The sequence below is a fragment of the Rosa chinensis genome, chromosome 1 (genome assembly GCF_002994745.2).
Source record: "Rosa chinensis cultivar Old Blush chromosome 1, RchiOBHm-V2, whole genome shotgun sequence".
NCBI classification, from domain to species: domain Eukaryota; kingdom Viridiplantae; phylum Streptophyta; class Magnoliopsida; order Rosales; family Rosaceae; genus Rosa; species Rosa chinensis.
The window spans coordinates 63,133,090-63,145,037 of NC_037088.1; the positions used below are offsets into that span (position 1 = coordinate 63,133,090).

The 11,948-nt window shown below is 38.3% G+C and overlaps 1 pseudogene; it reads left to right on the top strand.

Annotated features, from left to right (window-relative positions):
- The first annotated feature begins 946 nt into the window (after nucleotides 1–946).
- Nucleotides 947–3,531, top strand: LOC112171821 (annotated as a pseudogene).
- Nucleotides 3,532–11,948: the final 8,417 nt, after the last annotated feature.

Consider the following 11,948-nt stretch of genomic DNA (forward strand, 5'->3'; position numbering starts at 1 on the left):
AGTCTTTGCTTTCTAAAGTGACTAGCTAGTTAGTAGTGATAAGCAAAACAGAGAAGGCAACACTTGAAATCCGATCAACAAATAAAACAAGACACCACAGCAGATTGAGTAGTTGAGTACATCAAGTCAAATGGTATGGTATGTGCTTTCGGCCTCAAAGCGTGGTTGCATTCCCAGTTGGTAATGAGGTCCGATCAATGGTGGTCTGGTGGATCAGCTTGCTTCGTCCAAGCCTTGCTCATCTCCAAACCCATATAACATCCAGATCTGCAATTGAAATCGAATGAGAAAGACAAGTGCTCCTTTAGTTGACATGGATTTGTTCTCCACTGCTGTAGCATTGAGCTTGACAGTAATTTTTGCTATAGTAGTGATTAGACCGCCAGCTGCCACAAAACATGTCTATATCTAGCTTGGCTGTGCTCAATTACCATGCATGGTTTAGTGAAATTTTGTCAAGTCCCTGCGCGCGCAAACACACACACACACAAATAATAAAAAATAAAATATGACCCAAAACTCGTCTGTATCTAGGACGGGCTATTGGATCAACAATCCTTTGCTGCATTCAGTGTCGTTCTGTTCCGGAGCACGAGTTGAGTTATCCGGTAAGCAAAGCATGGGCATGAAAAATGTAGACAGAAGAATGAAATAGCTAGGATAATGTTAAACCATGACTAGTGAACTGTTAGTCTAGATAGAAAATCATAAGCCAGCTTCACTGATTAAGTGATTAGTCAGAGCAATCTAGAAAAACTTTCGTGATAACTGATAAGGAATGTGCGATGGAGATTTGGCCAGCCATGTCATTTCTTTCCAATCACAGCAACAGGTTCAATGCCATTATATCGGTCCCCATATGTTGGAGTGAAGCCTTGTTCACTTCATCATTGTTCAATAACCGCCGAGTTCCCATGCATATATTTAGTCTGGGATAGTTGGATAGGGAGTCGGCACAAACAGAAAAGCTTTCTTTCTTCTGCTACCATAATCTTCATCAACACTCATGGATTTTGCTTCCACAGCGGTAGCATTGAGTTTAGCGTTAGTTTTAGCTGTAGTTGTGGTTAGACACCGTGCCCAAAAATTGTGTGACAAGAATAAGAGATACCATCCTATTGCCGGAACTGTCGTGCACCCACTTATCAACTTCCCTAGTCTGCACCATTACATGACTGAGCTTGCGTGCAAATACAAAACTTACAGGATGCTCGACTTGTTCAAAGGTGCGGTTTACACAGCAGATCCTGCAAATGTGGAATATGTGCTGAAAACAAACTTCACTAATTATGGCAAGGTATGATGTGTAATGCTTAAATACATAGAAGTTAAATTCATACATATATATGTGCCATTCAAGTTATAGTTCCAACATACTGCAGGGGTCGTATTTTTACAGCATTTTGTCAGATGGATTAGGCGATGGGATCTTCGCAGTGGACGGGGGAAAAATGGCAGCATCAGAGGAAGGTGATGAGCGCTGAGTTCTCAACAAAAGTAGTGAGAGACTTCAGCAGTGCAGTTTTCAAAACCAATGCAGTTAAACTTGCTGGCATAATTTATGAAGCTGCAACCAGCAACCAGGCAATAGAGATCCAAGTATGTTTGCAACCTTTTAGTGTTTCGCTGATCGCATTGCATTGTTATTATATAAGACATACAGACCCATTGAGGACTTCAGTGTTACTCAAACAAAAGCCATTGCATGTAGGTGAGTGAAAATATCCCTGTGCCTCTTCACCACCTGAACCACAACAATATGAGCAATTTCACCATTTCTATCACCAGCTAGAAACCACCTTATGTGACAGCTGACTTACCATTAAATAATAAACTTTATTCTCTTGACTGATAATCCATGGAGTTGTAAATGATATATATATATATATATATATATATATATATATATGAAGTAATTCAGTGGGAAAAAAAAATTGTATGTGTGGAATGTTCAATTGTCATATTTGTTTTTATTTTTGGTCTTAAGTTGTCATAGTTATTTGAAATTACATAAATCTTGTGTTTTTTGGAAGGATTTGTTTATGAAATCAACCTTGGATTCAATCATCAAGATTCTACTTGGTAACGAACTAGACAGCATCAGTGGAAAAGATGACGAAGGTAACCGTTTTTCCCATGCTTTTGAATCGGGGCAAGAAGCTACCCTGTATCGGTTGTTTGATATGTTCTGGAAGATCAAACGCTTCTTAAACATCGGTAAGGAAGCAGAGCTAAAGAAAAACATCAAAGAGATCGATCAATTTGTGAATAAATTAATCAAAAGCAAGATTGAAACTATCCAGAATCCAGAAGACAAACTATCTGAGTTACCTTACATGCACTGTTTAGCTAGTAGAGTAAATTAACTTTTTTTTTTTTTTTCCTTCTCTGAAAGGAAACTTGGTATGTTATCATTACTAATAATGAGGATTAATGGCAGCTGAAGAAAAGAGATTTGGTTTCAAGGCGTTTAGAAATAGAAGATACTGATCCAAAGTACCTGAGAGACATGGTCCTCTGTGTTACTGTCGCTGGGCAAGATACGACAGCTAGCTCTCTTTCATGGTTTGTTTATATGATGTGCAAGCATCTTCACATACAGGAAAAGATTGCACAGGAAGTTAGAGAAGTAATAAATTTGAAAGATAATTCAAGTGTTGATGAGCTTGCAGCAAGCCTTGATCAAGAAGCCCTTAACAAAATGCAATATCTTCATGCATGCAGCTTTAAGTGAAACAATCAGACTCTATCCTTCAGTTCCAATGGTAAGTAAATCCAATATGCATCAATGGATACTTGTAATGTTACAATTTCTAACATTTCTGGATTTGAATCATATATTCTACCAATAAGTTTGTTTGTGTGATGCTGCCATTTATAGAACATGAGGATGTGCTTTTCTGATGTACCTGGCCAGATGGATTTAGTGTCAAAAAGGGGGACATGGTGGTATACCAACCTTATGCAATGGGAAGGATGAAATCTCTATGGGGAGATGATGCAGAAGAGTTTATGCCAGAGAGATGGCTCGATGAAAGTGGTCTTTTCCAAGACGAAAGCCCTTATAAATTCATAGCCTTCAGTGTAAGAAAATATATTGAAATCACTCATTCACTCACTGCTAGCTGTTGCACATCTTGTTAAAACATAAAGGAAAAGAAGCTACTTAATGTGATTTATGATGAGATTCTGTGATTACATGCAGGCTGGTCCAAGAATTTGTCTTGGAAAGGAACATGCCTATACGCAGATGAAGATCTTTTCTGCTGTGCTTTTAGGCAGCTATATATTCAAGCTAGCTGATGAAAAAAAAATGGTCGCTTACAAGACCATGGTCACCCTACCAATTGATGGAGGTCTCTATGTGAATGCCTCCCCAAGATTATGGCGTGCAAGACCTTAAATCCCATGTGCCATAGCTACTCCAGTGCGTCACTGGTCTTTCTATGTAAACTCCTTTGCCTAGCAGTGTTCAAGTACCTTAGCATCTTCATACTCCTTTGCCTGATAAATTGATGCAACAATATAATAAAACTGTTGTAAATATTTGTGGATAATCATGTAAATAGATGATGAGTAATAGGTGTCTATCCCTATAGATTGGTGATTGATAGGTTGTAATTGTAGGAGTGATTGGATTGTAATTAAGCATTGCCCTTTTGTACACACCATGTAGTCCTATATAAGGCTCCTCATGGTGAGATGAATAAGACACACAATATGATTCTCTGTGTCCAAACTCTCTCTCTCTCTCAAAAACTTTTGTGTTTTACAACACATTATCAGCACGAAGCTCTAACCAAAGCTCTAGCCAAGAAAAAAAAACCCCCCTGCTGCAGCCTGTTTGCACGCCTGAAACCTCTTGATCGGGACCTCAGATCAAAAACTTTCCTTCATCAAAGTTGTTTGTCTCTGCCTCTTCTATTTGCCCTCCAAATTTCAGCCATATTGGAGTCGTTTTGAGACCTGTACACCATTTGAAGTGGCAGCTGTTCAGAAGAGAATCTGCTCCGTGTTCACGACTAGCTCTAAGATATGGATCGAATAGCTTTGAGATTCGGGATTTCCTACCAGAAGAGGCGAATAGTTCTTGGATTGGCTGAGAAGACAACCTTCTCAGTTCTGCACACATAAACTGAAGATTTATCCATCCTTCATCAAGTAATGTTTTCCAAAATCTAATTTCATATTCATGTTTATTGAGCCTAATGATTGAATATGAACAATCACCATGACGCATGAACCCTAATATTTGGTATCTACATATTTATATATATTCGTTTATGTGTCTTGGTTTATTTGGCTTTGGATTGTTTGGTTGGAAAAGAAAAAAAAAAGGTTAGGATTCTTGGATGGGTTCTAGTTGGACCTCCAAATTTGCAATTTGGACCTCCCATACTTAGTACACCTCTAATTTACTTTTTAGAATACTTGAAAAGCTAAGTAGACCTCCTTATTTTTACCAAAATGCCCTTGAACATGAGATATAATAATCTGTTACTCTACTTTTTATCTCTCTTCAACCACGAGAAGAAGAATGAATCAAAATCACATTATATTGCTCTCTTATGAGTAAGTCTCCTCCACAAAAATTAATCAGAGGGTTGGTTCTCGATCTTGATATGTTGTTGGAATCTCTTTGAATTTGCTAAAAGAAGCATTTCAAGGGTTTTTGGGTTAGAAGATCGAGTAATAACTATATCATAATATTCAATTAATTTAGTTTAAAAAATTTCAGATCAGATTGTTTTGAATTAATTTTTGTATTAAATGATGGGCCATGTATAGAAATTATTATTTTTACTTAATTATTTTAGGTAAATTATAAAACTACATAGGCAATATAAGGAAATTTTGAAAGAAAAAAAAAACAATTTAATTGAATGTTATATTTGATTGGATGAGGTAAGAAGAGCATTTATTTATTTATTTTTCTCTCTTTATCCTTATTTGTCTTTTCATATAACTTGACAAAATCTATTAATAATTGAAAAAAGTTGGAGGTCCAAATATCAAATTTGGAGGTCTAACTAGAATCACTCGTGATTTGAAGCATTTGGTCCAGTAGTACCATATAGTGCATACCAATTAAAAAACAAGCAAAAAGAAAAGGGATTCTGCTGCTCCTGGGATTCGAACCCAGCCACATCATGCATTAGCCTAGCACATTGTCCACTATGCCACTATGGCTAGCTGGAATTTATCAACACCATTTAATATTAATACTGCCATAAGCAGATTCAACTTCATATAATTGGTGATTGATCAATTGATTCAACCCCTGATTTGATTTTGATTGATTTTATCCAAAGCAATTACCATTGTAATTTATGCTCATTACCACAATCACTTCATTATCACATTGAGACAATTCTGAATTATTGCGTGAATTATGATAGAAGAATTATGGGCTTAATTTTTTGTTACACTAATTTGACTTATGCCATTATAATTCTTTATGCTAGAAGCATTATGGGCTAAATTATTAAGCGATTATTACATAAATATTGTGCCAGAAGCATTTGCCAAATTTATTACCTGTACGTAATGTCTGAAGCATTAATGGGATTTGAACCAATTTCCTTAGGTATATAACCGCTGCATTAATATATTTATGTAACGATTTAATAACGTATATTGAATTTGGTTTTGTTATAATTGTGAATATTAATAGAGGCTGAGTCAGAAGCTCAAATCAAGCCCAAAGTCATAACAACAAATTCGAGCCAGAAGCTCAGGCCCAAGTTGTAAGGCCAGAATAGCAGCTCACTACATGTTACCATGACAAAAGTTATGAATCTTCTCAAAGTAGGCTCATCCAGTTGGATGCGATGTCTAGGTAAGGTTCAAATGAGGCTGTGTACTTAAGTGAGTCTCGCTCCACCTAAACCTCATCCTTCCTTACCTGGTCGTATTCAATTGGAGTTACCGAAAGGGTTGAGTAATAACTTTTCATTGCTTGGCAGATTAGACTGAGCCCAGCAGGCCCACTCTCCCTCTACAGGACCTAGCAGCCCAGCAGGCCTCACATACTCTTTGACTAGAGCATGAAAGCCTAGGTCACGAGCTCGCAGACTAAGCCCAATAGGCTTCACTATCAAGCTCACTCCTTCTTTGGTCCAGCAGAATCAAAATAAAAATGATTTCATATTGTAAATCATATTGTAAATAAATTCACCATATCTAATATGTGTAATTAATTGCCAGAAGCATTTATTCACATAATTGTGTGATAATTAATCTGTTATATTACTAGCATGCAATTAATATCTCAATTGATTTGTGATTTTTATTTATCCAATTTGTGAGATATTATTACAATTTGCTCTATTCAATATCATTTTGTTACTTGCCAAATTTTCGCATTAGAATATATGTGTAGAAAATGCAGGTACCTAATGAACTAGAAGTTCTAAATGAACCCGTAGTTCATACATATATCGAACTTATAGTTTCGATAATGCCATATAAGAAACTTGAAGTTTCCTTCATAAATTCACCACACATGATAAAACCAGTAGATTTTACATGTCTAATCCCATTTTTCATACCATGTTATAGAACCTGAAGTTCTCATTACTTGCTTATGGATGATATTACCCAAAGCATTAATATTATTTGTTCCTTTCCTGTAAGAAATGTCAAATCTCAACATGTTTGACTTTGTTGCTTTGGATCTCCAGAAGAAACTATCTAAAGTGAACTCAAGATGTGAAAATTCATCTGACTGTAAAGAAGATAAGATCAACAATCAATGCTGACAATGTCATCATTGAGGCTTTTAATATGAGTGCCATAATTTTCAAAAAGGAAACATATGGAGTAAACACTCCAAGTTGAGTATCTGATGAAGAGGATATACAGACTCTTTGGGTTGCTCTGGAAGAGCACTTTCACCATCAGATGACCATTTCTTGCTTGAAGCAAGACATGATTGGCAGAGCGAAATTAACCCATATGACCGTATGCCACTTGGCCAAAGTCTAAGAGGCCACGTAATTAGGCTCCACATGGTAGGAACCATGATGCCATAACTCAGCAAGCCCAAGTTGAAAGGAAAACTGGTCCGGCCTGTCACCACCAGAATCAGCATGATCTTTGTTATCGATGTGGAGGAATTAACTGTTGGTCCCGCACCTATTGTGCGATAGCCGAAGCAGTAGATGAGTATTACGCCGGTCGCGGAACTCGAAATACCAACTTTATTAAAGGGTCATTTTCTATCGATTCCACACTAGAGATCATGGATTTTCAGTTACTGAACATACCGAGAATTAGAACTCGAAGACATGGGTATAATTGGCCTCTTGTGTCATATCTATTTCATCTTAATGAATGAAACATCTTCGGATTATTTTTGGTGATTTATGTTTTCAATCATTTTGGATTATGAAAATGTGGTTATGTTCGAATGTATTTAATTCAATAAACTTATTTATACATGTGATCCATTGAATTAAATAAATGAATAGACATATTTTGTGGGGAAGTTTGTTGTCTGGTTAAAAGTGCTATTACACACACCATACTCCCAGATCGGAGATGTTTTTCAAACTTATTGTCTATTCATACCTCTGTGACAACCGTATCAGGGCAATCCAACCTGATAGAGGGCTATGGCAAAACCCACTATATGTTGTCCAATGGTACTGAACCTACCATTAATGAGGCCTTATAATCTCCACGTTCCAGAAGAACGTTATTGAGTATTAAGGATATTCGAACCAACAGTTATCACGCTGAAACCACTGAGAAAAATGCGTGGAATATCTTTCCATAACCTCCGAGTGTGCGGCCAGAAGCGTACATTGGAGAAATTGAAATCTGTTAGCTAGAAGCTAACTAATTCAAGCAACTACTTGCTATGGCATGACCGTTTGGGACACCCAGGTCAAAGTATGATGCACCGTATCCTCAATTCATTGCAGGTGCACCCCCTTCTGAATAAGGGTCTTGTATATAATGACACGCTATGCCATACTAGACCATCATATGCAAAGACTAGTACATACACCACCATTTTTCTGCACAGATTGCAAGGGAAATTTGTGGACATATCCAACCACCATGTGGACCAGTTAAATATTAATGGTTTTGGTTGATGTATCGACAAAGTGATCACATGTTACACTACTGTCCATAAGAAAATACTGCTTTTGCTAAACTCTCACCCAGATCATGAAATTGAGGGTTCACTACTCGGATTATCCCATAAAGTCTATAAGACTTGATAATACCGGAGAGTTTACATTGAAGTCTTTCGATGATTATTGCATATCCCTTGGGATTTATGCTGAACATATAGTTCCCTATGTTCACACCCAAGATGGTCTCGCAAATAGAATCTTGGTAATGCGCACCAAGCTCCTAGTTTTTGTGTGGGGCTATGCAATCTTGCATGCAACTATGTTGGTCCCGTTGAGGCCCACTGCTACCCAACCTTACTCCGCGTTACAGTTGGTGACTGGGTACGAACCTGATGTTTTGCACTTACGCGCATTTTGGTATGCAGTCCTTGTGCCAATTGTGTCGTCACAACATACAAAATTGGGTCCTCAACAAAGGATGGGCATACATGTCGATTATGAATCCCATCCATTATGTGCTCTTTCGAGCCCTTGACAGGCGATCTCTTTACCGCTAGATTTGCGGATTGTCAATTTGATGAGACAGTCTTCCAGCCGTTAGGAGGAGATAAGAACGTTACCGTTCCTGATGAACGACGTGAATTGATGTGGAATGTCCCCACTATGTCTCATCTTGATCTCCGAACCGCACAATGTGATAATGAAGTGCGGAGAATTCTAGATCTACAGAGTGTAGCCCAAAATATGCCAGACGTTTTCTCTGATCTAGCTAAAGTGACGAGATCATATATACCTGCTGCAAATGTGCCTGCAAGGATAGACGTCCCTGTAGGATGTGTCGTCCCAGATGGACGAGGCACGACCATGGCGGCTAACCAGTCATATGTCCCTGCCCAAAAGTGAGGTTGACCATTAGGTTCGAAGGATTCTTATCCCCAAAAGAGGGTAAACTTGGCATAAACGAATCCTCTTGACATCGCAATCTCAAACCGATTCATCTCACGAGATAAATCCGGATTATGGGTATGTCCTAGAAGAGACTATGTTGGGGGACGCTCCAACATTTGAACCCACTCCCGAGAATAGAGAAATCTCGGTAAATTTAGTGAGATTTGGAATTGGAATGAGATCATCATCGATGATATATTAGTATTTGGGGTGGCCACCGAAAATATAATAAGCGATTACCTCGAACCCTGCTTTGTTGATCAATATTAACGAAGAGAAGACTGGCCAAAAAGGAAATAAGCAATCCAGGTCGAATTAGATTCCTTGACAAAGAGAAAGGTGTTTGGACCTGTTGTTCCTACACCTCCCCATGTTAAACCCGTAGAATTTAAATGGGTATTTGTAAGGAAGCGTAATGAGAAAAATGAGATTGTGATACACAAGGCTCGTCTAGTGGCGCAAGAATTTTCTCAACGCCCTGTGATTGATTACGAGGAGGCGTATTCTCCCGTAATGGACGTCATAACGTTCTGCTACCTTATCAGTTTGGTAGTTTCCGAAAAACTGAATATGCAGCTTATGAATGTGGTAGTAACTTATCTCTATGGGGATCACGATACAGAGATATACATGAAAGTTCCTAAAGGACTTATGATACCCGATGCAAATAGTTCTAGACCACGGAACACGCTCTCCATTAGTTTTGAGGCGTTCACTTTATGGATTGAAACAATCTAGACGGAGGTGGTATAACCGTCTAAGTGAATATTTGATCGGGATGGGATATGTGAATAATAAACTATGCCCATGCATGTTTATTAAGGAAACAAGCTCCTAGTTTGGTATTGTGGTGGTCTATGTCAATGACATGAATTTGATCGATACTCCTAAAGAGATCAAGGAAACCGCAAAGCACCTGAAGTTGGAATTTGAGATGAAAGGCCTTGGAAGAACAGATTATTGTCTCGACCTGGAGCTCGAGCACAGTGCAGATGAAAAATTTGGTCTATCAACCAAATTACTTCTAGAAGATGTTAAGATGCTTTAATGAGGATAAAAGCAAGCACACCCATGGTCGTCTGAAGTCTAGAGAAAACTGTATCGTCCTGCAGATGATAACGAAGAGATATTAGTGCCAGAAGTCTCATATCTAAGTGCAATAGGCGCATTATTGTACTTGGCTTAATGCCCTAGACAGGACATCTCATTTGATGTGAACTTGTTCGCTAGATATAGCTCTGCGCCAACACCCTGCCACTGGAATGGCATAAAAGACATTTTTCGCTACCTTAGAGGTACGGCGGATATGGGCTTATTCTATCCTTATGCATCAAGGAATGGATCAAACCCCCTTGATCCTCAGAATGATGCTCGCCTTGTTGGATATGCTGATATAGACTATCTATCAGACCCGCACAAGGCATGTTCCCAGATTGGTTATGTCTTTACCATTGGGAATACTGCAATTTCTTGGAGGTCTACGAAATAGACAGTTGTTGATACCTCTTAGAATCATGCTGAGATACTAGCTCTTCACGAAGCAGTATGTGAATGTACATGGCTAAAAGTCGTTACAAAGCATGTTCAAAGCACATGTGGACTGCATTCCACCACTGATGAACCAACCATTATCTATGAGGATAATGCTGCTTACATAGAGCAGACAAAGATGAGTTTCATCAAAGGAGACAACACCAAACATATTGTATCGAAGTTCTCCTTCAATTAGCAACAACATGAGCATTAGAAGATTGAAGTTAAGCATATTTGATTTGAAGACAATTGTGCAGACCTCTTTACCAAGTCACTACCAAAGTCTGCATTCCAGAAGCATGTTCAAGGTATTGGTCTACGTAAACTATCTGAATTACCTAACATTTAATTTTCAAGGGGAGTCGAAATCAGGGGGAGTATCTTGAAGCATACCTACTTGACCATCGTGTACTCTTTTTGTCCTTCTTCCAGGGTTATTTTGTCCCACTGGGTTTTGTTACCTGGCAAGGTTTTAACGAGGCACATCTTTAGCATGGTCACCCCAATTATAGTACATCCTGAAGATGCTTTGATTTGACATATATGCATTTGCTCATCTTTTCCCTTCGACCACGGGTTTCTCCCACTGGGTTTACCGGGCAACGTTTTGGTGTAGCAACTCTAATGCATCCCTCTCGTAGACATACTACCTACTTATGGTGCTGATAAGAAGACTTCACCTATCTCTAAAGCTGTGATACTGACACTCCACACTCAAGAGTTGTGCTCTTTTTCTCCTTCGACCAAGATTGTTTTTGTCCCACAGGGTTTTTATTACTTGGCAAGGTTTTTTGACGAGGCAACTTAGAAGCGCTCAGCCTATGCAACACTATTGACATGGAATATCCAAGGGGGAGTGTTGTAAATATTTGTGGATAATCATGTAAATAGATGATGAGTAATAGGTGCCTATCCCTATAGATTGGTGATTGATAGGTTGTAATTGTAGGAGTGATTGGATTGTAATTAAGCATTGCCCTTTTGTACACACCATGTAGTCCTATATAAGGCTCCTCATGGTGAGATGAATAAGACATACAATATGATTCTCTGTGTCCAAACTCTCTCTCTCTCTCAAAAACTTTTGTGTTTTACAACAAAAACAGTATTATTTGAGGAAGAGCTTTAGTGATATGATTGATATTTTCACCAGTTAACCATCTTGAGTGCGATTAATTGGCATAACAGACCACATAAGAACGAGGATGAAACCTTTTCTCTCAGAGTCAAGCAGAGAGTTTTCACTTTACCATATGAGAAATTTGGTACTTGGTAGTCACCTTTCGGGTGACAAATAGTGCTAAACTTTGTCTCATAGGTAGTTACATGAAACAATATATTTCAAACATCAGAACAGCAGAAGATGGGCAAAGAGAGAGA